Below are 24,316 nucleotides of genomic sequence, written 5' to 3' on the forward strand. Positions count from 1 at the left end.
ATAAATCAACTATATTTCAATAAAAATGAAAAAAATAAAAGAAGTGTGCAGTAAATAGTGGTTGAGTGAATGTTTGGAAATTGCCGTCGAGGTTTTATGGGAAACAGGGTCTACACATTTAGGCATACCACCTGAAACTTTGTTTTTAAGGGATGTGAGGAAATCAGAAAGCTGGTATGTGAGATTTTTAAGAAGAGTTTCTATTCATTTTTTATTCCCGTCATTTAGGTTAGATTCCATGGTCCAGATATTTTCATTCCCTGTTCTTTGTCAAGCTCTTCTTCCTTCTTTTATAAGCAAAGATAAACTGGCTCTGTTTGGCTCTGTTTTCTTTTTTTGTTTTCCCCACGTAATAATCCAGTTCTGCAGAGCTCTGAAAACTCTATCAATTTTTCTTCCTTGTTTCTTTATTCATGCCTTAAGCTTTTGTTGCCTAAATGAAAATAAAAATTTTTAAAAGTTACACGTGACCTTCCTGGTTTATCCTTCTCTAGCCTTTCCGAGGAGCTTCCCAAGTATTGTGTGGTTATGACCTAGAAGTTCTAAGGCTCATACAGAAGGCTCTGGCATTAAAAGCTGGCACTTTGAGGGGAATTTTTAAGTGATTGATTGGTGGGCAGTGACCCTGAAACATGCTGTAAGAGTGGGTGCTGGGACAGCTGGTGGAGAGTAAGCTGTTGGCAATGGAACAACCCAAAACATGTAGATTTTTGACTAAAAATAAGAACGGAAATCTAGATGGAGCCCTGCTGTGACTTGTCAGCCACCCCTTAGCTGTTAAGATGGATATAGCTACGAGGAGATGCAGTCCTATCACTCAGAGACATCCACAGAAGACGCAGGCTCTATTCCTGGTTGCATCAGGGATGCAGTTCCCCTTAGGGAAAGGTGATGTCCTCTTTCACTGGGACGATGAAGGCACTGTGGGTCACATGGAGGCATCAGAGGAAGATGGACCGTTTGCATTGCTATCTCGTTGATGTCACACAGCACACAAACCTGCCCCGCAACCCACTGGCAACACTGGGTTTCCAAAGAGCTCTCTTTGCATAAGGAGGAAGGTGGGAGAGGAAGTGCACTGCTGAAAGTTGGCTGTCTGTATTTCTCTGGGGCCTGACTCAATAAGACAATGTCTGATATAAAACTAAAGCAAATGAGGAGAGGAATTTTCTTGATCAATTTAGTAGTATGTGAGTCACTAGTATATTGCAGCATTACCTGTTCTCTTGTCAATAATATTTCTGTTTATGAAATATTTTTCTTTTTTATTGAAGTGTAGTTGATTTACAATGATGTGTTAGTTTCTGGTGTTGAGCAAAGTGATTCAGTTGTATATATACTTCTTCAGATTCTTTTCCATTATAGGTTATTACAAGATATTGAATATAGTTCCCTGTGCTATAGCATAGGTCCTTGTTGTTTATCTATTTTATGTATAGTAGTGTGTATCTGTTGATCCCATACTCCTAATTTATCCCTCCCCCCCACACCTTTGGTAACCATAGGTTTGTTTTCTATGTCTCTGAGTCTATTTCTGTTTTGTAAATAAGTTCTTTTGTATCATTTGTTTTAGATTCCACATATAAGTGATATCATATGATATTTGTCTTTCTCTGTCTGACTGACTTCACTTGGTATGATAATTTCTAGGTCCATCCATGTTGCTGCAAATGGCATTATTTCATTCTCTTTTATGGCTGAGTAATATTCCATAGTATATATGTGCCACATCTTTTTATCCATTTATCTGTCCAGGGACACTTAGGTTGCTTCCATATCCTAGGTATTGTAAATAGTGCTGCTATGAACATTGGGGGTGCATCTAGCTTTTTGAGTTAGAGTTTCCTTATTTTCTGGATACATGACCAGGAGTGGGATTGCTGGATCATATGGTAACTCTATTTGTAGTTTTTGAAGGAAGCTCCTTACTGTTCTCCATAGTGGCTGCACCAAGTGAAATATTTTTCTAAATCACACAGGCCACAGAGTGAAATGAGGGGAAGAGTCAGCCCTGAGGCCTTTTAGGCTTTGATGCCTGGGTTGTAAACCTGACTTCAGGAATCTGTGCCTTAGCTTTCTTATCTGGAAAATGGGGCCAGTGCCTTCTAATTGCAGGGCCATCGTTCAGATTAAAGAGCCTGTGCCCAGTGCCTCACAGCTGGTGGGTTCTCAGTGAAAAGTAGTGTTTTCGCCTTCATGCTCAGACCCTGAGCACCGTCCTTCAACCCTTGTCTGGTTAAATAAGGGGAAAAGCAGAGTTCGCTTAGTTATAAAATACTGCTGGCCTTTAAAAGTTTCTAAACACAGTGCTGAAAGGTTACCATCCACCCTGTCATTTAAGAGTAAAAAGATCTGGGGGTACAAAAGTAATAGCAATTAATACTGTTATCTTAATAATAGCGGTAGGTGCTACTACAGCACTTTCTGACCACAGTGGCAGTCACGATACTTTGGACACATCCTAATGGTGCGCTTTTTTTCTCCTTCCAGAAGCATCTGGCATGTCAGAGCTACAGCGTCTTCCATGGGACTTCCTTTGTGAACAGCTTCCATTTAAAAGAGTTGTGTGAATACCTTGTTTCGGTCAAGTTCCCAAAGAACACATTTGTCTTCTGATCTGCTGGAGGTCTTAAGGTTTGTGTTAATTTTTCCATTTGTCTCACTGAAGTTATTATTAATTTTGAGGGCTATTTTTTAAATGGGTAATAGTCATACCCTATTGCAATAAGAACTGTGGAAATAGGTTATGCACAGATTGTAATCCTTTGATTTCATTGGGAGATGGATATAAATGAGAAGAAATTTGATATGATCCTTCTCATACCTATTATTAGATGCTCTGTGGGATGTTACAAGGATATTAGAAATAAAATATCCCCCACGTTGGCTTAAAACAAGTTTTATTTCTGTGTTCATAAATTCTAACTGAATAGATCCAGTACAATTATATTGAGTGTCTACATATATCAGATTTTGTTAAGTACTTTCAATTAGCTAAGACCTCGCTGATAAATTATATTTTGAAACATTGAAAATCAAAACTGCATTTGTCAATATCAACTAGTGTTATCATTATGACATTTTTCAAATTATAAAATCTCAGTAGCCAGAATGTTTTCATTTAGCCCTGCCAAGGGGTCCTCACCCTATGATTTATTAGGATAGAACAGGGTGATGGTGGTGGTTGTTTAATGTGTGTGCGTTAACAGCTCGAAAAATCACTAACAGTATTGTTGCTCACTTAAGGACAGAGCTTACTAGCAAAGCAAGCATTTTATTTTGGAAGTGCGTGTTCTGCTTCTGAGATGGTACCAAGTAAACCGCTTTTATTCTGAAAGTACTTTCTGACAAAGACCTACCCAAAGACTGAAATTAATCCACCCATCTTTCATAGATGGAAAAATGAGCAAGAGAGCAGATAAAGCTTGGCTCACTGAGTGGATAAAAACTAAGTGAAGAGCAAGGGAGAAGGAACGGAGTACTTTCCCTAGAATGACATGTCTTTTTCTACAGCGTTTATTTCATTCGATTGGACTTTTATTCTGTCCACGGTGACAAATGTTTTCTCCCGTAATGGCCCTCTACTGTGGGTTTTTTTTTTTTTTTAATTCTCTTACTTCAACTGAGAAATCAAAGTAGATTTCACTTCAGTGCTGGGCTAGATTCCAGTTTTCCCACTGCACCCTTCATTGCTGGGCCCCATGATTGATTCACTTTGAAGGGTGAGGCATGTGGTACATATTGGGGGAGAGGACGGATGGGAGGTTGTGTCTCCATCTTTAACTCTCCAGTCTGTCAGCTTGGTCGGATGTTATGGTGTGCAGAGATGTAACAAGTGTCTGATGGAAAAAGAGGTGCTGGAAAGGACTTGAGAAGTTACCTAAATGTTCTTCCCTAGTCTGCAAATAAGATCCCACTTGAACTGTCTGAAACCAATGAGAAACTATTTGTTTTCAGACCTTTATACCTAGGTATCCACTTTCCTTTTGAATCCTAATATAGATTCTCCTTTCTTAGAAACCTCATTGTCTAGAAAGCCTACGTGTTTCCCGATCTCCTCGCGTGGCACTTTATTTCTTTAATCGAGACAGAATGTATTGGTCAGTCCCCCTGTATCATCATAGACTTAAGTCTCAAGTCATCCTTTTTCTCTTCAGGAGAGAGAAACCCATTTTTCTGAACCTTTCCTGTGAAATTGTACAGTCCACAAATTTATTTATCCCCACAGTTTTGTTCTGAGTCTCTTAAGTTCTCTACATTCCACTTAAGGTTGAGAATAGACAGGTTGCAGGAACATGAAAAATCATCTATTGTTGTTTCTCAGTGGGGCCACTATTGACATTTTCAGGGGGATACTTCTTTGTGATGCAAGATCAGCCCATGGATTTTATCAATAGAAAGGTTAGTAGCCCTGCCTTCAAGGAACTAAAGACCAGCAGCGCCCTGCCACCCAGTCCCCAGTTGACGTGATAACCAAATTCAAACCTCCTTTGCCTGTCCCTGCAGAGGAGGACCCGGATTGCCCGGACCAGAGAGTCTCCGGTGAGAGTTGAGCATGCTGAAATGGGCAGAGTTGAGCAAATGGTGGGGCCGGGCCTGGACCCCAGTTTTTAACTCTGGGTGCCTTTCTCTTTCCCCCTATCATTCTTCAATTCTGGGTCTACACTGGCTTTTCAGCTGTCTAGAAACACACCAACGTGCGTATATGGATACTCTTTTGGAGAACCAGAATTTCTGGTTTGGTGTTTAGGGAGATCACTGTTGTTTGATATAGGAACATGGAGAGAAGGAGCAGAGTACTTTTCAGAAGATAACATCAGAACTCAGTGCAGGGAAACAGGAGAGAGTGGACAGCTCTGGGGACTTACAGAAAAGACAGGGCTCGGACCCCAGAGGAAATAGTGGGGCTGGTGTTGCAAAGGTATCCTCAGCTCAGTCACTGAGAGAGGAAGGGCGGGTAGAGCATCTGAAATCCAAGGGAAGACTAGAACAGGTCAGTAGCAAAGGAATAGTTTTTCACTTGCTTTGTATCGTGCACCCAGTGTCAGCTCTCTGCTCCGTGTCACAGGCTTCCTCGGTAGTTCAGGAATCAGTTTGCGGGTAGCTCAAAGGGCCCTTCACTGCAGCTGAAACTCTCTCTCCCATCAGCCTCGATATCCCTCACCCACCCTCCATCCACATTTCTGCCTTGTCCCTCACTTATCTTTTGGCAGCTGCCTCCATTCCTGCCCTCCATTCTTCATGTCTGCAGAGAATGAGGAAATGACTTGATGCCTTTTATTTCTCTGGATTCTTCCAAAATCTCAAGTAAGGCTATCCATTAAAAGGAAAGGACGTAGAAACAGTGAGCTTCAGGAAATTTCTCCCACAAAAGCTGTGTTAAGGGGTGTGATCTCTTGAGACATTTACCGTAATACAGGCACAGCCTTTCCATAGAAAAACAAATTCTCATTCACTGCTATTTTCTTTGGACTTAACATAAGGAATCATTGAATTCCCTAGTACAGAGGTTACTTAATAAGAAAATGAGAAGAATTCATGATTTAAAGACACAGTTATAGGTAGGGGTATCTTGGTTGTTACAGTGGATTACACTTACTCTCCTCCTTAGCTTGCACAAAATACACACAACTACAGAGTTACACATGGGAACTGAACTAAAGGACTCTTTTTCTTTCCTCTCTAGTAAAATGAAGAATCCTACATGATAAGATTTATCATCTATAAATAGACTCCGTTTATGGAGCTAGAAATAACATCAAAGGCCTCCCTTACCTTGTGTTGTTTAATTATTTAAAGCTTTATAACTGAGTTCCTGAGCCCGATTTTTCAAACATGGTGACTTTCCTGTCCTCTCTTCCTTGGTGCACAGGACACCAAGTTATATATGTGACTTCTCAGTTTCTCATTTCCTGAAGGGCTCTACTAGCTCTATAAACATGGAAGAATAAATATTAGCTTTATGAGACCATGTTCCTCTACCAGTTGAAAAATAGCCTACAACAAAAAATACAAGGATGTAATGTTGAAAATTATAGGCCAATATGCTCTCTTATTGTGGGTATATATCTAATCCTCATGCACAGAGACTACGTTTTCAGAAAAATGTGTGCTGTGTAATACCACTTGTGTCTGTGATGTATTTTCACCCCTCAGGTTTAACAATATATCTCGAGTGAGTCTTGCCTCACTAGTGAAATGTTTCAGACTTATTTACCACTCTGATTTAAAAACAAACAAACAGAACTCTCTGGATCTTGCTATTCTAAAAATTACACATTCAAAGTTAAGATGTTTGTGGCTTCCTTTCTAATTACATTAGAAAATGTCTGATGGCAATTTTGAATCAGGAGAAAGTTTTGTGAGGAGTTTAAAAATAAAAAGTCAATCGTGGTCTTGCACAGCTAGTCAGTACTTTATGTGTGTAAATTGTTATTTCAAAATCCAGACTCTAATTACACATTTTTAGCAGCAGTGAAAATGTAGCATCCATTGACTGTGCCCCTAAAGCTTCACATTAACACCCCGTAAGGAAGAAAAAGAGTAACCTACATGGATAGTGTGTGAGTAGAAACACTCTTTTAAAACTAGAGGATTCAATATAATTATGTTCAGATAATTCACTTCCTTCTAGAAATGACCATCCATTTGCCAAAAGTGCCAATGATTCATCATATCAAGGACAGTTTCTTCTGCTACATTAACTCTCCATTGTTCCTCTTGCTAAAGATGGAAAATAATCAGCCTTGTATATTCTGGGCTCAAAAGTAAGAAAATTGGACTTACTGGACTAGCTCCTTCTAATTACCTAAATTTCGACAGCATTCTTCTTTTAAACAACACAATTTAAAAATATATTAAATTTTATTATGAAGTAGTTTAAGCCTACAGAAAATAATGGATGTACCTACTGCCATATTTTATTTTAAGATTTTCATTTTGGATTACATTTATTGTTTTTTTTTCTAATTTTACAAGCAAAACATACATGTTCATTGCAGACAAATAGAAATACATAAAAACATAAAGGAAAAATTAGAAATCACCCCATAACACCCCCCCTGAGAGAACCTTCATTATTAGCATTTTTATGCATTTCCTCCCAGTGTTTACACATTTTTAAAAATTGAGGTATAATTGACCTACATCACTATGTTAGTTCCAGGTACACAATATAGTGATTCAATATTTCTGTACATTGCAAAATGATCACTTTGATATGTTTGGTTATCATCTGTCACCATACAAAGATATCACAGTATAGCTATCTATATCCCCCATGCTTTACATTTCATCCCTGTGACTCATCTTTTTTTTGTAACTGGAATTTTGTACCTCTTAATCTCCCTCAACTATTGCACTCATCCCCCAATCTCCCTCCTCTCTGGTAACCACCTCTTTGTTACATTCTGTATTTATGAGTCTGTTCTTTTATGTTCGTTCATTTGTTTTGGTTTTTAGATTCCACATATACATGAAACCATACAGCATTTCTCTTTCTCTGTCTGACTTATTTCACTTAGCATAATACCCTCTAGGTCCATCCATGTTGTCACAAATGGCAAGATTTCATTCTTTTTTATGACTGAGTTGTATACCACATCTTTATCCATTTATCTATTGATGGTTGCTTCCATATCTTGCCTGTTGTAAATAGTGCTGCATTGAACATAGGGGTACATATATCTCTTCAAATCACTGTTTTCGTTTTTGTCAGAATAATGCTCAGAGGTGGAATTGCTGGATAGTATGGTAGTTCTATTTTTAATTTTTTGAGGAGCCTCCGTACTATTTTCCATAGTGGCTGTACCAATTTACATTCTCACCAGCAGTTGACTGGGGTTCCTTTTTCTCCACATCCTCATCAACACTTATTATTTGTTGTCTTTTTTTTGTGTGTGTGGTACGCGGGCCTCTCACTGTTGTGGCCTCTCCTGTTGTGGAGCACAGGCTCCAGACGCGCAGGCTCAGCGGCCATGGCTCACAGGCCCAGCCGCTCCGCAGCATGTGGGATCTTCCCAGACTGGGGCACGAACCCATGTCCCCTGCATCGGCAGGTGGATTCTCAACCACTGCGCCACCAGGGAAACCCTGTTGTCTTTTTGATAATAACCGTTCTCACAGGTATGAGGTGATATCTCATTGTGATTTTAATTTGCATTTCCCTGATGACTAGTAATGTTGAGCATTTCTTCATGTGTCCATTGCCATCTATGTGTCTTCTTTGAAAAACATGTCTGTTCACATTCTCTGCCTATTTTTCAATCAATTGTTTCATTTTTTGATGTTGAGTTGTATGAGTTTTATATATTTGGGATATTAACCCCTTACCAGATATATCGCTTGCAAATATCTTCTCCCATTCAATAGCTAGCGTTTTTTTGGTGATTTCCTTCACTGTGCAGAAGCTTTTTAGCTTGATGCAGTCCCATTTTTCAACTTTTGCTTTTGTTTCCCTTGCCTAAGGAGACATTTCCTGAAAGTTATTGCCAAGGCCAGTGTCAAAGAGGATACTGCCTATGTTTTCTTCTAGGAGTTTTATGATGTCAGGTCATTTAAGTTTTTAATAAATTTTATAATAAATTTAATAAATTTTAATAAATTTAATAAATTTTATTTTTGTATATGGTGTGAGAAGGTAGTCCAGTTTGATTCATTTGCATATAGGCGTCCAGTTTTCCCAACACCATTTATTGAAGAGGCTGTCTTATCCCCATTGTGTATTGTTGTTGCCCCCTTTGTCATTGACTAATTGCCCATATAAGTATATGTTCATTCCTGGGCTCTCTATTCTGTTCCTTTTATCTATGTGTATGTTTTTGTGCCAGTACCATACTGTTTTGATGACTGTATCTTTGTAGTATAGCTTGAAATCAGGGAGCCTGATTCCTCCAGCTTTATTGTATGTTTGCTTTTACCAATGAGATTTTTCCTTTTATACTTTTCATATTCCTAGTTGTACTCTTTTCTTTTTTGCTTAGAGAAATGCCTTTAACATACCTTGTAAGGCTGGTTTCGTGGTCCTGGACTCTTTTAGCTTTTGCTTGTCTGTAAAACTCTTTATCTCTCCATCAAATCTGAATTATAGCCTTGCTCAGTAAAGTATTATTAGTTGTGGGTTTTTCCCTTCATCACTTTCAAAATATTGTGCCACTCTCTTCTGACCTGTAGAATTTCTGCTGAAATGTCAGCTGATAACCTTTGTGAGTTCCCTTGTATGTAACTAGTTGCTTTTATCTTGTTGCTTTTAATATTCTCTCTTTATCTGTAATTTTTGCCTTTTTAATTCTAATATTTTTTGGTGTGGATCTCTTTGGGTTTATCTTGTTTGGTATTCCCTGAGCTTCCTAGACTTGGATATCTGTTTCCTTTCCCAGGTTAGGGAAATTTTCAGATACTATGTCTCCAATTAAGTTCTCTACTCCTTTCTTTCTCTCTTCTCTTTTTGGGACGCCTATAATGAGAATGTTAGTACATTTGTTGTCCCAGAGGTATCTTAACATATCCTCATTTTTTAAAATCCTTTTCTCTTTTTCTGTTTAACTTGAGTGATCTCCACTACTCTGTCTTCCAGTTTGCTGATCCTTTCCTCTGTATCATGTAATCTACTGTTGATTCCTTCTTTATTTATTGCAGTCGTTTTATTCTGCAGCTCTGTTTGTCTCTTCTTTATATTTTCTAAGTCTTTGTTAAACTTTTCACTGTGTTCATCCATTCTTCTCCCAAGTTCCTCAAGCACCTTGAACTCTTTATTGGGTAGATTGCTTATCTCCACTTCACTTAGCCCTTCTGAGATTTTACCTTGTTCCTTCATTTTGAAAATATTCCTCCGTTTTCTTATTTTGCCTGATTATTTGCTTTTATTTCTATATATTAGGTAGGTCAGTTACATTTCCCAATCTAGGAAATTTGGCCTTACATAGGAGACATCAATGGGACCAAGCTGCACACTCCCTTCTGTTCACCGTAGCTATATGATCTAGGTATTCCTCCCCCTGTGTAGGCTGCATGGGCCCTTCTGTTGTGGTGGGGCTGATTACTGTGTGCTGATGTGACTGATCTCCAGCCTGGTTGGTTGCCAGGACCTGCCTAGTACAGAGGCTGCTGGCCACTGGTGGGCGGTGGGGGCCCTGAGTCCCAGTTAGCTGCCTGCATGACCCAGTAAGTCCTGAACGCAGTGCTAGCCTGACTGTGGGTGGGGCTGTGTCCCTGCAAGGCTGGATACTTGGCCTGGGGCATCCCAGGACTAATGCTGAAAAGTTGGCAAGTGGGGCCAGGTCTAGGCACTAATAAACTAGAGGGAGGACTCCAAAATGGTGCCTGCCAGCACTAGTGTTCTCATGGTAGAATAAGCTCCTAAAAATGGCTGCCACCAGTGTCTCTGTCACCAGGGTAAGCCCCAGTTGCCTCTTGCATCTCTGGGAGGCTCTCCAAGATCAGCAAGTGTGTCTGACTCAGACTCCTTTCAAATTATTGCTTCTGCATTGGGTCCCTGCATATGTGTGATTTTGCATGTGCCCTTTAAGACCGGAGTCTCTGTTTTCTGTAGCCTTCCAGTTTTCCTGAATGCAAGCTCTGCTGGTCTTCAAAGCCAGAAATACTGTGGGCTCATCTTTCCGGTGCAAGACTCCCAGGCTTCAGAGCCTAGCGTGGCGCTCAGACTCCTTGTTTCTTGGGGGAAATCTATGCAATTGTGATTATACTCCTATTTGTGGGCCACCTACCTAGAGATGTGGGTCTTGACTATACAGCATCTCCACCCCTCCTACTGATCTTGTTGTGGCTCCTCCTTTATCTTCAGTTGTAGAAGATATTTTCTGCTAGACTTCAGATCATTCTCATTGAGAGTTGCTCTGTAAACAGTTGTAATTTTCGTTTGCTATGGGAGGAGGTGAGCTCAGGGTCTTCCTACTCACCAGCTTGGCCACCATCTCCACTGCCATATTTTAAAATGTTAATACTTCTAAAGTTGCTTTGGATATCTATTTTTTAAAGTGAAAAAAAAATTACCATTCTTTCTACTTACCCATCGCCATAGATACTATAACTTATATATAAGATTTTGTATTTCATTCCTATTATATTATATTATATATCTGTATCTAATTATGTCTGTGTCTGTATATATGGGATAGTATTTTTAAATTTACATAGATGAGATCATACTGAATTTAAACCTTACAATTTGTTTTTCCTCAACAGTTTTTTTGGGGGTATTTTTTTAGCATTATCTGTTAACATATGGACATTTGACTTATTTGTAGTAGTTAATTGTTTTATGTATCTACCTTCTCATAATGGAACATTCAGCAGTCTTTTTTTTTTTTTTTTTCTGGACAACCACCTTCCTACACCCATCTCATCATTCACAGTAGACATGTAGACATATAGATATAGGTTTAACGTTTGGTAGTGCAGCACCCTCCCTGCCATTGAATAGGCACTTGGGAAACAGTTATTCTTTAACTCTACTAGAAAACCTTTTATTTTCTTCTTGTCAACAAAGTTTTCTATTTTGTTTTGTTATTACCATTAGATGTGCCTCTGTCCCTTTTCCACTGAATTTTCTATGAGCAGTTTCTAATGTGGCTGTATTAATTCCATCTAAATCAAGTATATTTATGTGTAAACAATGAGAAAAGACCAAAGGAATAGAGCAAAGACAAACAAGAGAGAATGAAAGAAGGAAGAAGGGATTACTTCTAATCTTTAGCCTCTGAGACTCGATTGGTATTCCTGAGAGATACTTTTTAAAGGACACCTGCACAGTTTCTTATTCTCTGTCACCTCAGAGGTCAGCCAGTTTTGGAGGCCTTTCTCTTCCATTTAACCAAATACTTCTGTTGGTCTCTTACTTTCATAATAACATTAGAAAAATGTATATTATTTTTTTAAAGTCAGGTATATTTCAAGATCTATCTCAAGTGTTTTTTTAGATTGTGGTGCCTCAAAAAATGGGAGCTATCAAAAACCCTCAAACGGATGTATATTTGTACTTTTTGGTAGATTTTACCATTGTTTTGCATTTTGCCTAGCATGTGCTAAATAAATATTTGGTCAATGATTGAATAAATAAACAAAGAAATATTTGTAGAAGTTACAGTAATATTTGTAGAGGTTACATGGTCATTTGATTTAGAGATATTTTAATGTTACTAGTAATCATCTTTCATCTACTAAAACACTTAACCTCAACATTTAGATCTCCTCTGATTGAAAATTAAAGGTCTAAAAACAAATGAAAGATCAGAGTTAACTGAGAGCACCAATTCCCAAAAGTTATTAAAATTAAAGTCTCTATTTAAGGTTACTAGATTATTTAGGGCTCTAAAACAAATGTCTACTCCCTTAAAATTTTAAGAACTGTATGTCTCGGTGTTTAGACTATTCTCAAATTTTGTTTTGTTATTCTAAGAAATTAAAGTTTTCTTAGTCCATTAATTTGTACATGACAGTGGGCTGAGCCAGTTGACGCCACTAAAAAAGTGAAACTTTGAAAAATTGAAGAGTAAAAGCAATTATTTCTAGAACTGACAGAGCCTTTCCAGGGTTCAATTCTTGCTCCTTTTAATTATTTATTCCTTTCAAGATACTGGAAACTATTAGACTGTAATTGATCTTAGCACTTGCCAAATGCAATTTTCCATATAAAAAGATTAGTAAGTATTGAGAATTTCCTTTAGTTTCTGTTGCAAACAATGCTCTGGTCTTTTTTGTTGTTGTTGTAGTTGATGGAGTTCTACTAAGCTAAGATTTGTGCCAAGTTTAGTTTGTAACTGAGTATAAGTCGACAGAAAATAGGATTTCAGCCAGAAATTCTTGCACATATTACCTCTAGCTGCTCTGCCAAGTGTCACAGTACTATTTAGGCCTTCCCATATGGCTGAAATCAGCAAGAAAATGCTTTTCAATCTTAGTGCACATAAGTTTTTAAGTACAATTTGTTCTGGTAGTACTGATATCCCCACTATGAGATTATTAATACTGTTTTCTAATGGTAAAGATATGACTTTTATCAGTATCCATCGTAATGATAGCTCTGAGCATGGCTCTGGGTTCTCATGTGGCATAGTTGTTGATAAGAGGGCTAGAGGAGGGAGACCTTCAAGATGGCAGAGGAGTAAGATGTAGAGATCACCTTCCTCCCCAACAATACATCAGAAATACATCTACATGTGGAACAACTCCTGCAGAACACCTACTGAACGCTGGTAGAAGACCTCAGACTTCCCAAAAGGCAAGAAACTCCCCACGTACCTGGCCATGTGGCTGACAGGGTCTGGGGGCTCCAGCCACATCAGGCCTATGCTTCTGAGGTGGGAGAGCCGAGTTCAGGACAATGGTCCACCAGAGACCTCCCGGCTCCACATAATATTAATCGGCGAAAGGTCTCCCAGAGATCTCCATCTAAACGCTAAGACCCAGCTCCACTCAATGACCTCAAGCTACAGTGCTGGATATCCTATGCCAAACAACTAGCAAGACAGGGACACAACCACACCCATTAGCAGAGAGGCTGCCTAAAACCATAATAAGGTTACAGGCACCCCAAAACACACCACCAGATGCGATCCTGCCCACCAGAACACAGGCACCAGTCCCCTCCACCAGGAAGCCTACACAACCCACTGAAGCAACCTTAGCCACTGGGGGCAGACGCCAAAAACAATGGGAACTGTGAAACTGCAGCCTGTGAAAAGGAGACCCCAAACACAGTAAGTAAAGCAAATAAGAAGACAGAGAAACACACAGCAGATGAAGAAGTGAGGTAAAAACCCATCAGACCAAACAAATGAAGAGGAAACAGGCAGTCTACCTGAAAAAGAATTCAGAATAATGATAGTAAAGATGATCCAAAAACTTAGAAATAGAAAGGAGAATATACAAGAAACGTTTCACAAGGTCCTAGAAGAACTAAAGAGCAAACAAACAATGATGAACAACACAATAAGTGAAATTTAAAATTCTCTACGACAAATGAATAGCAGAATAACTGAGGCAGAAGAACGGATAAATGACCTGGAAGATAACATAGTGGAAATAAGTACTGCAGAGCAGAATGAAGAAAAAAGAATGAAAAGGATTCAGGACAGTCTCAGAGACCTCGGGGACAACATTAAATGCAACAACATTCGAAGTATAGGGGTCCCAGAAGAAGAGAAGAAGAAGGGGACTGAGAAAATATTTGAAAAGATTATAGTTGAAAACTTCCCTACTATGGGAAAGGAAATAGTCAATCAAGTCCAGGAAGCACAGAGAGTCCCATACAGGGTAAATCAAAGAAGAAACATGCCAAGACAATTAATCAACGTATCAAAAATTAAATACAAAGAAAAAATGTTCAAAGGAGCAAGGGAAAAACAACAAATAACAGACAAGGGAAGCCCCATAAGGTTAACAGCTGATCTTCCAGCAGGAAATCTGCAAGCCAGAAGGGAGTGGCAGGACATATTTAAAGTGATGAAACCTACAACCAAGATTACTCTACCCAGCAAGGATCTCATTCAGATTCAATGGAGAAATTAAAACCTTTACAGACAAGCAAAAGTTAAGAGAATTCAGTACCACCCAACCAGCTTTACAGCAAATGCTAAAGGAACTTCTCTAGGCAGGAAACACAAGAGAAGGAAAAGACCTACAATAGCAAACCCAAAACAATTAAGAAATCGTAATAGGAACATACATATTGATAATTACCTTAAATGTAAATGGATAAATGCTCCAGCCACAAGACATAGACTGGCTGAATGGATACAAAAACAAGACCCGTATTTATGCTGTCTACAAGAGACCCACTTCAGACCTAGGGACACATACAGACTGAAAGTGAAGGGATGGAAAAAGATATTCCATGCAAATGGAAATCAAAAGAAAGCTGGAGTAGCAATGCTCATAAAGACATAATAGACTTTAAAATAAAGACTATTACAAGAGACAAAGCAAGACACTACATAATGATCAAGGGAAAAATCCAAGAGGAAGATATAACACTTGTAAATATTTAGGCACCCAACCTAGCACCTCAATACATAAGGCAAACGCTAACAGCCATAGAAGGGGAAGTCGACAGAAACACAATCATAGTAGGGGACTGTAACACCCCACTTTCACCAATGGGCAGATCATCCAAAATGAAACTAAATAAGGAAACACAAGCTTTAAATGATACATTAAACGAGATGGACTTAATTGATATTTTTAGGACATTTCATCCCAAAACAGCAGATTACACTTTCTTCTCAAGTACTCAAGGAACATTCTCTAGGATAGATCATATCTTGGGTCACAAATCAAGCATTGGCAAATTTAAGAGAATTGAAATCGTATCAAGTATCTTTTCCTACCACAATGCTCTGAGACTAGATATCAATTACAGGAAAAAAATCTGTAAAGAAACCAAACAGATAGAGGCTAAACAATACACTATTAAATAACCAAGAGGTCACTGAAGAAATCAAAGAAGAAATCAAAAAATACCTAGAAATAAATGACATTGGAAACATGACGACCCAAAACCTATGGGATGCAGCAAAAACAGTTCTAAGAGGGAAGTTTATAGCAATACAATCCTACCTCAAGAAACAAGAAACATCTCAAATAAACGACCTAACCTTACACCTAAAGCAATTAGAGAAAGAAGAACAAAAAACCCCCAAAGTTAGCAGAAGGCAAGAAATCATAAAGATCGATCAGAAATAAATGAAACAAAAATGAAAGAAACGATAGCAGAGATCAATAAAACTAAAAGCTGGTTCTTTGAGAAGATAAACAAAATTGATAAACCATTAGCCAGACTCATCAAGAAAAAAAGGGAGAAGACTCAAATCAGTAGAATTAGAAATGAAAGAGGAGTGGTAACAACTGACACTGCAAAAATACAAAGGATCATGAGAGATTACTACAAGCAACTATATGCCAATAGAATGGACAACCTGGAGAAATAGACACATTCTTAGAAAAGCACAACCTTCCGACAGTGAACCAGGAAGAAATAGAAAGTATAAACAGACCAATCACAGGCACTGAAATTGAGACCGTGATTAAAAATCTTCCAACAAACAGAAGTCCAGGACCAGATGACTTCACAGGCAAAATCTACCAAACATTTAGAGAAAAGCTAACACCTATCCTCTCAAACTCTTCCAAAATATAGCAGAGGGAGGAACACTCCCAAACTCATTCTACGTGGCCACTATCACCCCGATACCAAAACCAGACAAAGATGTCACAAAGAAAGAAAACTACAGGCCAGTATCACTGATGAACATAGATGCAAAAATCCTCTACAAAATACTAACAAACAGAATCCAACTACATGTTAAAAGGATCATACACCATGATCACCCAGGGTTTAGCTCAGGAGTGCAAGGATTCCTCAATATACGCAAATCAGTCAGTGGCATAAGCCATATCAAGAAACTGAAGGAGAAAAACCTTATGATCATCTCAATAGATGCAGAAAAAGCTTTCGACAAAATCCAATACCCATTTATGTTCAAAACCCTCCAGCAAGTAGGCACAGAGGGAACTTAACATAGCAAAGGCCATATATGACAAACATCATTCTTAATGGTGAAAAGCTGCAAGCATTTCCTCTAAGATCAGGGACAAGGCAAGGTTGCCCTCTCTCACCACTATTATTCAACATAGTTTTGGCAGTTTTAGCCACAGCAATCAGAGAAGAAAAAGAAATGAAATGAATCCAAATCAGAAAAGAAGAAGTAAATCTGTCATTGTTTGCAGATGACATGATACTATACATAGAGAATCCTAAAGATGCTACTAGAAGATTACTAGAGCTAATCCATGAATTTGCTGAAGTAGAAGGATACAAAATTAATGCACAGAAATATCTTGCATTCCTATACACTAATGGTGAAAAATTTGAAAGAGAAATTAAGGAAACACTCTCATTTACCACTGCAACGAAAAGAATAAAATACCTAGGAATAAACCTACCTAAGGAGACAAAAGACTTGTATGCAGAACTATAAGACACTGATGAAATAAAGATAATACAAACAGATGGAGAGCTATACCATATTCTTGGATTGGAAGAATCAATATTGTGAAAATAAATATACTACCCAAAGCAATCTACAGATTCAGTGCAATCCCTATCAAACTACCAATGACATTTTTCACACAACTAGAACAAAAAATTTCACAGTTTGTATGGAAACGCAAAAGACCCCGAATAGCCAAAGCAATCTTGAGAAAGAAAAATGGAGCTGGAGGAATCAGGCTCCCAGATTTCAGACTGTACTACAAAGCTACAGTAATCAATACAGTATGGTACTGGCACAAAAACAGAAATATAGATCAATGGAACAGGATAGAAAGCCCAGAGATAAACTCACACACATATGGTTGCCTTATTTCTGATAAGGAGGCAAGAATATACAATGGAGAAAAGACAGCCTCTTCAATAAGTGGTGCTGGGAAAACTGGACATGTAAAATAATGAAATTAGAACACTTCCTAACACCATACACAAAAATAAACTCAAAATGGATTAAAGACCTAAATGTAAGGCCAGACAATATTCAACTCTTAGAGCAAAACATATGCAGAACACTCTGACATAAATCACAGCAAGATCCTTTTTGACCCACCTCCTAGAGAAATGGCAGTAAAAACAAAAATAACAAATGGGACCTAATGAAACTTAAAAGCTTTTGCACAGCAAAGGAAATTATAAACAAGATGAAAAGACAACCCTCAGAATGGGAGAAAATATTTGCAAATGAAGCAACTGACAAAGGATTATACAAGCAGCTCATGCAGCTCAATATCAAAAAAGCAAACAATGCAATCCAAAAATGGGCAGAAGACCTAAATAGACATTTCTCCAAAGAAGATATACAGATTGCCAACAAACACATGAAAGGATGCTCAACATCACTGTTCATTAGAGAAATGCAAATCAAAACTACAATGAGGTATCACCTCACACCAGTCAGAATGGCCATCACCAAAAAATCTACAAACTATAAATGCTGGAGATGGTGTGGGGAAAAGGGAACCATCTTGCACTGTTGGTGGGAATGTAAATTGCTACAGCCACCATGGAGAACAGTATGGAGGTTCTGTAAAAAACTAAAATTAGAAGTGCCATACGACCCAGCAATCCCACTACTGGGAATATACCCTGAGAAAACCATAATTCAAAAAGAGTCATGTACCACAGTGTTCACTGCAGCTCTATTTATAATAACCAGGACATGGAAGTGACCTAGGTGTCCATTGACAGATGAGTGGATAAAGAAGATGTGTCACATATATACAGTGGAATATTACTCAGCCATAACATGAAACGAAATTGAGTTTTTTGTAGTGAGGTGGATGGACCTAGAGTCTGTCATACAGAGTGAAGTAAGTCAGAAAGAGAAAAATAAATACCATATGCTAACACATATATATGGAATTGAAAAAAAAATGGTTCTGAAGAACCTAGGGGCAGGACAGTAATAAAGTCGCAGACGTAGTTAATGGACTTGAGGACACGGGGAGCTTAGAAGGGTAAGCTGGGATGAAGTGAGAGAGTGGCCTGGACATATATACACTACCAAATGTAAAATAGATAGCTAGTCGGAAGCAGCCATATAGCACAGTGAGATCAGCTCGGTGCTTTGTGTCCACCTAGAGGGGTGGGATAGGGAGGATGGGAGGGAGACGCAAGAGGGAGGAGATATGTGGATATATGTATACGTATAGCTGATTCACTTCGTTATGCAGCAGAAACTAACAGACCATTGTAAAGCAATTATACTCCAATAAAGATGTTTAAATAATTAAATTAAATTTTTTTAAAAGAGTGCTATAGTTCCCACAAACTGCACGCTCTTAATTTCTGGTGGATTTCACTTTAGAAAATCAAAATCCTGCTTTGTCAATCTGTCTTCCTACAAGATGTGGCATCAGGACTCAGCTCAAATTATCACCAGATTTGCAGCCTCTCCTTTCCTCTGCCAGCCCGTTCTCTCAGGAGTTGGGGTGGAGCCCCTGGGTTCTGATACCATCCAAGAAGATGAAGCTGCAGAGGAGAAAGAGGACATGTGTCCAGTAATAGGCCTACTGTCATCCTTCTGCATTTTCTTTCCCTTGTCTTTTATATCAGGATCCATAGCACTTAAAAAAATAAAAAGAAAGAAAGATTTAGGCACCAGTGCTTGGCAGAAAGGTTGGTCATGGTGTTGGATTGTAAGTTTTTCAAATACAGTTTGAGAGTATCTGTTAAAATTTGAAACGTAATGGAGAAGAATGAAAAACATTTGGTTTTTAATTCTGATTAGAGGATCAGCAAATTCATAATGAGTAAATTGAAACCTGCATTTGGATTCCTTAATATAGAAACAGCTATGGAAAATTTCAAGATAAGGAATGCATTATTCCCAAAAGCATTGAAGACAAAATTAGGTTAGCAGGTCTAGGCAGAAAACAAAGCTAATACGTGTCAGGAACTTAGAAAAATGGTAAATTTCAAGCGTGCTCCTAATACTTGAAGCATAGATGTAAGTAATTAAGGACAAACAATCTCAAGGATGCTTGTGAAAGAGACAACATGAATATAGGGAAGCCTCCCTAATTTAGGTGAACTAGAGAGAACATACTTGTTGGAATTATGTGATGTTTCATTTCAAGACAGTTATACACTCTCCAGTAAATACAGTGGTATAAGCTTGTAGCTAATCAAAATGACAACAACAACAAAAAAAACCCTCTCTCTGTCTTGCTTTACGAATCCCTAATTTCTCCCTAATAATTTTACTCTAAGATGATCTGCATGGGGAGAGATTACAAAAGTTTGGCCTTTGATCATCCTAAGCAACTTGTATTGATTTAGAAAACAGTGGATTCACCTAAAGTCAGTGGGCAACTTTATTTGAATATAGGTCTCCTAATATACTTCTGTGACAAATTCATTACTATCTAAATTGAGAGGATTTTTTAAGATCACAGGTGTATTGGTGCTGAAACCGAGAAAGATGATTTCCAAGTGACTGAGTATTTTCATTGACGTAAAACATTTTATTTTCTCTGAACAGTAAGGTTAAAGGGGAAGAAGAATAGACATTAAAGTTCAGGGCACCTGACTCACAGCTTGTGTCTCCACTGAAGAAAGAGGTCATAGAGTCCAGACATCCCCAGCCTGGGAGAGATAAGTGGGAGGAGAAGATAAGGGCTAGGAGAGGTGATTGCCGACTGGCTTTCTCTTCCCTGTTATCCCAGAATTTGGCATGCAGTCAGTGTTTCTTTAATTTTATGTTTCGCTTCTATTGGTAGCACAGGGTTTGTGTGTTGTGTACTGGAGGGAGGAGAGGGAGTTCCTTTCATAATAGCCACAAGGGAATGACATCTTTTTATGAGAAAGACATTTTTCTCAATTCTTTCCTGAAAATATGGACAACGTTTGAATAAATACTATAGGCGAAAGTTTTCCAGATAAAATGTCTAAGACCATTTCCATTCATTTGAAAATTTGCACACACACAAAGGACTGCTATTTACTGAACAATGTCATCAATGTTAGAAAGTCCATCCTAAATTTTAGCAGAGAACGTATAATACCAAAATAAAGACAAGTCAAGGGAACAGAATGTACTTTTCCTTTCATTTAAAAGAATTTGTTATTGTTGTTGTTTTAAAATTCTGGGTAAAAGTCCATCAGTCACAGTCTCTTAGGATTATCACAAGTATATTTGAAAACCCGAAGGAGAGCAGTCGTAATAGAATGAGACAATTTTCAACATTCTAGAGCTCAGTTTTCTTCTCAGAAACATTGCTAAATTGAAAGTAAAAGATACCACATTAAGAAATTCCACTTGCATTTAAAATATTGATAAAAATGATAATGCAAACACTATAGGAAATATAATTTATAAAAATGTATTTCTACTTACACATTTCTCAGCGAAGTAAAACATAACCCACATAACACATTCTGCCACCTCTTTTCCTGTCTGTGAATTCCTGTCGTTTGTGAAAATATGTGGCTGCTTAATCTATCGATTGAAAATGTTAAAATTGTGTTTTTAAAATGAATATTAAAGAAGGAGGTGGCAGGTGTAAATAGTACTAACTTCTCATTATACTGCACTTAGAACTTTTTCTTTCTAAAATTACCTCACCCTTCATTTTTCTGAGGTCCTGGAGGGCATGCAGAACTCTGCCCAAAGTAGGCTGTGATTTAAATGTTTGCTAAACAAATAAATAAGAAAATTAATTAAAGATGGCCTACAAAGGTGAATTTCCAAAAACCCCATAATTGCAGTGGGCTAAATACCAGATGGTAAGGGTATTGGAGGCATAACGTTACATGTTCTCATTTTACTTTTCCTCTCCAAAGCCCCACTCTATTTATTGCTGTGGCATCTGGCAGGCTTTCTTTTCTGGGCCCAGCATGCTCCACGCCATGTGTTAGCATTTTCCTGGAATGAAAGTTGAGGAAATACCATTTCTAAAAATATGCTTTATGGGTGTTTTAAAATATAATATTTCCTTTGTACTAGCTCATTTGCTTAGGGGTCCTGATAAATGACATTCACGCACAGAAAAAAAAAATAACAGTGAATCTGATTTTATCTATGCAACAAACATCACAATTGCCTTAACAAAGTGTGCAAACTGTGTCCTCCTTTTCTGTTTCTGAGACATTTTATTTTTGTGGGTTTATGGCCACAGGCGCTCCGTGCTCACTAAAAATAGTAGCCAAACATTTACTCAGTGCTTATTTATATCAAGAACTGTTCTTTACGTATATTAGCAAGTATAGTCCTTTAAGGTTCCTGTATAAAATGTATTATTTATCATTTTCGTTTTACAAATAAGGAAATTTAGACATCGACTCTTTATTTAAATACTGTGCCAAGTTCACATGGAGTAACTTATGAGTTGGGATTGCTTTCTTTTTTTTTCTTTTAACTTTTTCCTTTAATTTATTATTTATTGTGAAAGACTCAGTTTTTAAGGGTTTTTTTTTCTTTTGCAAGATTTTATTATGGAAATGTTTAACCGCACAGAAAAGTTGAAAGAAATTGTCAGTGAACACTCATATGCTTACCTCTATGCATCCCTGTTTTCATCCATGAATCCACTGTATTTTGGGAAACATTTCTAAGTAAATTGTAGACATCGCTACAGTTCCCCCAAATGCTTTGGTGTATGTGCCATTACTAGAATTCAAAGTTTATGATTTTTTATATGATTCTTATTTTTTAAGTAAAATTGTTAGGTAAAATTTACATATTTACATAAAACGCACAGATCTTAAGTGTACATTTCTATGAGTTCCAACAGATATATTCACCTGTGCTACCCAAGTGTCTATCAACCCCAGAAAATTCCCTCATACACCTTCCCAGCACATCCCCATCCCCACCTCTAGAGTAAATCAATTCTAGTTCTAGAACTCCATATAAGTAGACTCATATACTACATACTCTTTCGTGTCAGGTTTCTTTTACATAGTATGTTTTTGAGATTAATCTGTTCCTGAGTCTGTCAGTAACTCATTTCTATCTCTTGCTGAGTGATACTTGATTGCATGAATATACAACAGTTTGTTAATCCATTCTTCTATGGATGGACACTTGTGTTCTTTTCAGGCTCTATTTTGGATGAAGTTGCCATGAACATTCTTGAACAAGTCTTTCGTGAAGATATGGTTTCATTTCTTTTAGGTCAATATCTAAGAGTGGAATTTTAGTCATAGGTAGGTGTATATTGAGTTTTAGAAGAAATTACCATATCTTTGTACAGAGTTGTACCATTTTACATTCGCATCAACAATATATGATAGTTTTAGTTGTTACACATCTTCAACAGCATTTGGTCTTGTCAGTCTCTAATTTTTGCTATTCTGGTAAGCTAGAATTGGGTTTTCAGTGATATTTCATTGTGATCACATATGCATTTTTCTTGATGACTAATATGTTGACATCTTCTTCATGTGCTTACTGGCCATATCTTCTTTTGTAAAGTGTCCATTGAAGTATTTGCCCATCTTTATATTGGGTTGCTTGTATGTATTTTTATTTTTGAGGTATAAAATATATATTAGTCTCCAGGATTTTATTAGATGTATACATTGCAACTGCTTCCTTCCAATTCCAGTGTATTGCTTGTCTATTCATTCTCTTAATGATGTTTTTTGTTGAGCAGAAGGTTTAATTTGGGGGGTGTAATTTGTTGGGGTTTTTTTTCTTTCATAGACACTGGCTTTTGTATCCTAAGATAACTTTATGCTCAAGTCAAAAAAATTCTGTGGTTTCTTTGAAAAGTTGTATAGTTTTAGATTTTATGTTTAGATTTATGATCCTTATTGAATTAACTTTTGTATATTATGTTTATTATGTTTTGTATATTATTTGTTTATTATCTTCTATATGGGATGTTTAATTCTTCCAACAATTTTTGAAAAGTCTTTCCTTTCCTTATTGGAATGCCTTAGTGCTAGTCTCAAAAATCAAGTGACCACATAAGTGTGCACCTATTTCTGAGCTCTCTATTCTGTTCCATTGATTTTGTTGCTCCTTATGCTAGTAGCACCACACTGTATTGATTACCGTAGCTTTACAGCCAGTCTTCAAGTCATATGTGTAAGTCCTCCATCTTCGTTCTTTTATAAGATTGGCTTAGATATTCTATTTCTTCTGAAAATTTATGTAGATTTTAGAATTAGCTTACCAGTTTTAAAAATAATCAGTTTAGTCAGATTACAATTGAGAATATGTTAAATCTAAGCCTCAGTTTGGAAAGAATTGACATCAGTATTGAGCCTCTTAATCCATAAATGTACATTCGCTTCATTAATATTCCTCAGCAATATTTTATAGTTTGTTGTTGTTGCTGTTTTTTGTGTGTTACGTGGGTCTCTCACTGTTGTGGCCTCTCCCATTGCGGAGTGCAGGCTCCAGACACTCAGGCTCAGCAGCCATGGCTCACGGGCGCAGCCACTCCGTGGCATGTGGGATCCTCCTGGACCGGGACACAAACCCACGTCCCCTGAATCGGCAGGCGGACTCCCAACCACTGCACCACCAGGGAAGCCCTATTTCATAGTTTTTAGTGTATAATTCATACATGCCTCTTGGTGCATTTATTACTAAGAATTTTATGTATCTTTAATAATTTAGGTATAATTTAAATTTTTTATCTTCCAATTCGTTCCTGCTAATATGTAAAACTGTAAGTGTACTTTTATCCTGATACCAAAATCAAACAAAGATACAGACCAATATTTGTTATGTATGTAGACTCAAAAATCTTCAACAAAATTCTGACAGATCAAATACAACAACATGTAGAGAGGACT

General features: G+C 37.6%; 1 protein-coding gene across 11 annotated transcripts in view; it reads left to right on the forward strand.

Annotated features, from left to right (window-relative positions):
- Positions 1-24,316, forward strand: part of ENOX1 (ecto-NOX disulfide-thiol exchanger 1) — a 615,060-nt gene that overhangs the window by 307,222 nt on the left and 283,522 nt on the right. For all 11 annotated transcript variants that reach the window (XM_059042210.2, XM_067016825.1, XM_067016827.1 and 8 more), the window contains one exon: positions 2,491-2,634. The gene's annotated coding sequence lies outside the window, so the exon portion shown is untranslated. The remainder of the gene's footprint in view (positions 1-2,490; positions 2,635-24,316) is intronic.

This window comes from Kogia breviceps, chromosome 16, assembly GCF_026419965.1.
Source record: "Kogia breviceps isolate mKogBre1 chromosome 16, mKogBre1 haplotype 1, whole genome shotgun sequence".
NCBI classification, from domain to species: Eukaryota; Metazoa; Chordata; class Mammalia; order Artiodactyla; family Physeteridae; genus Kogia; species Kogia breviceps.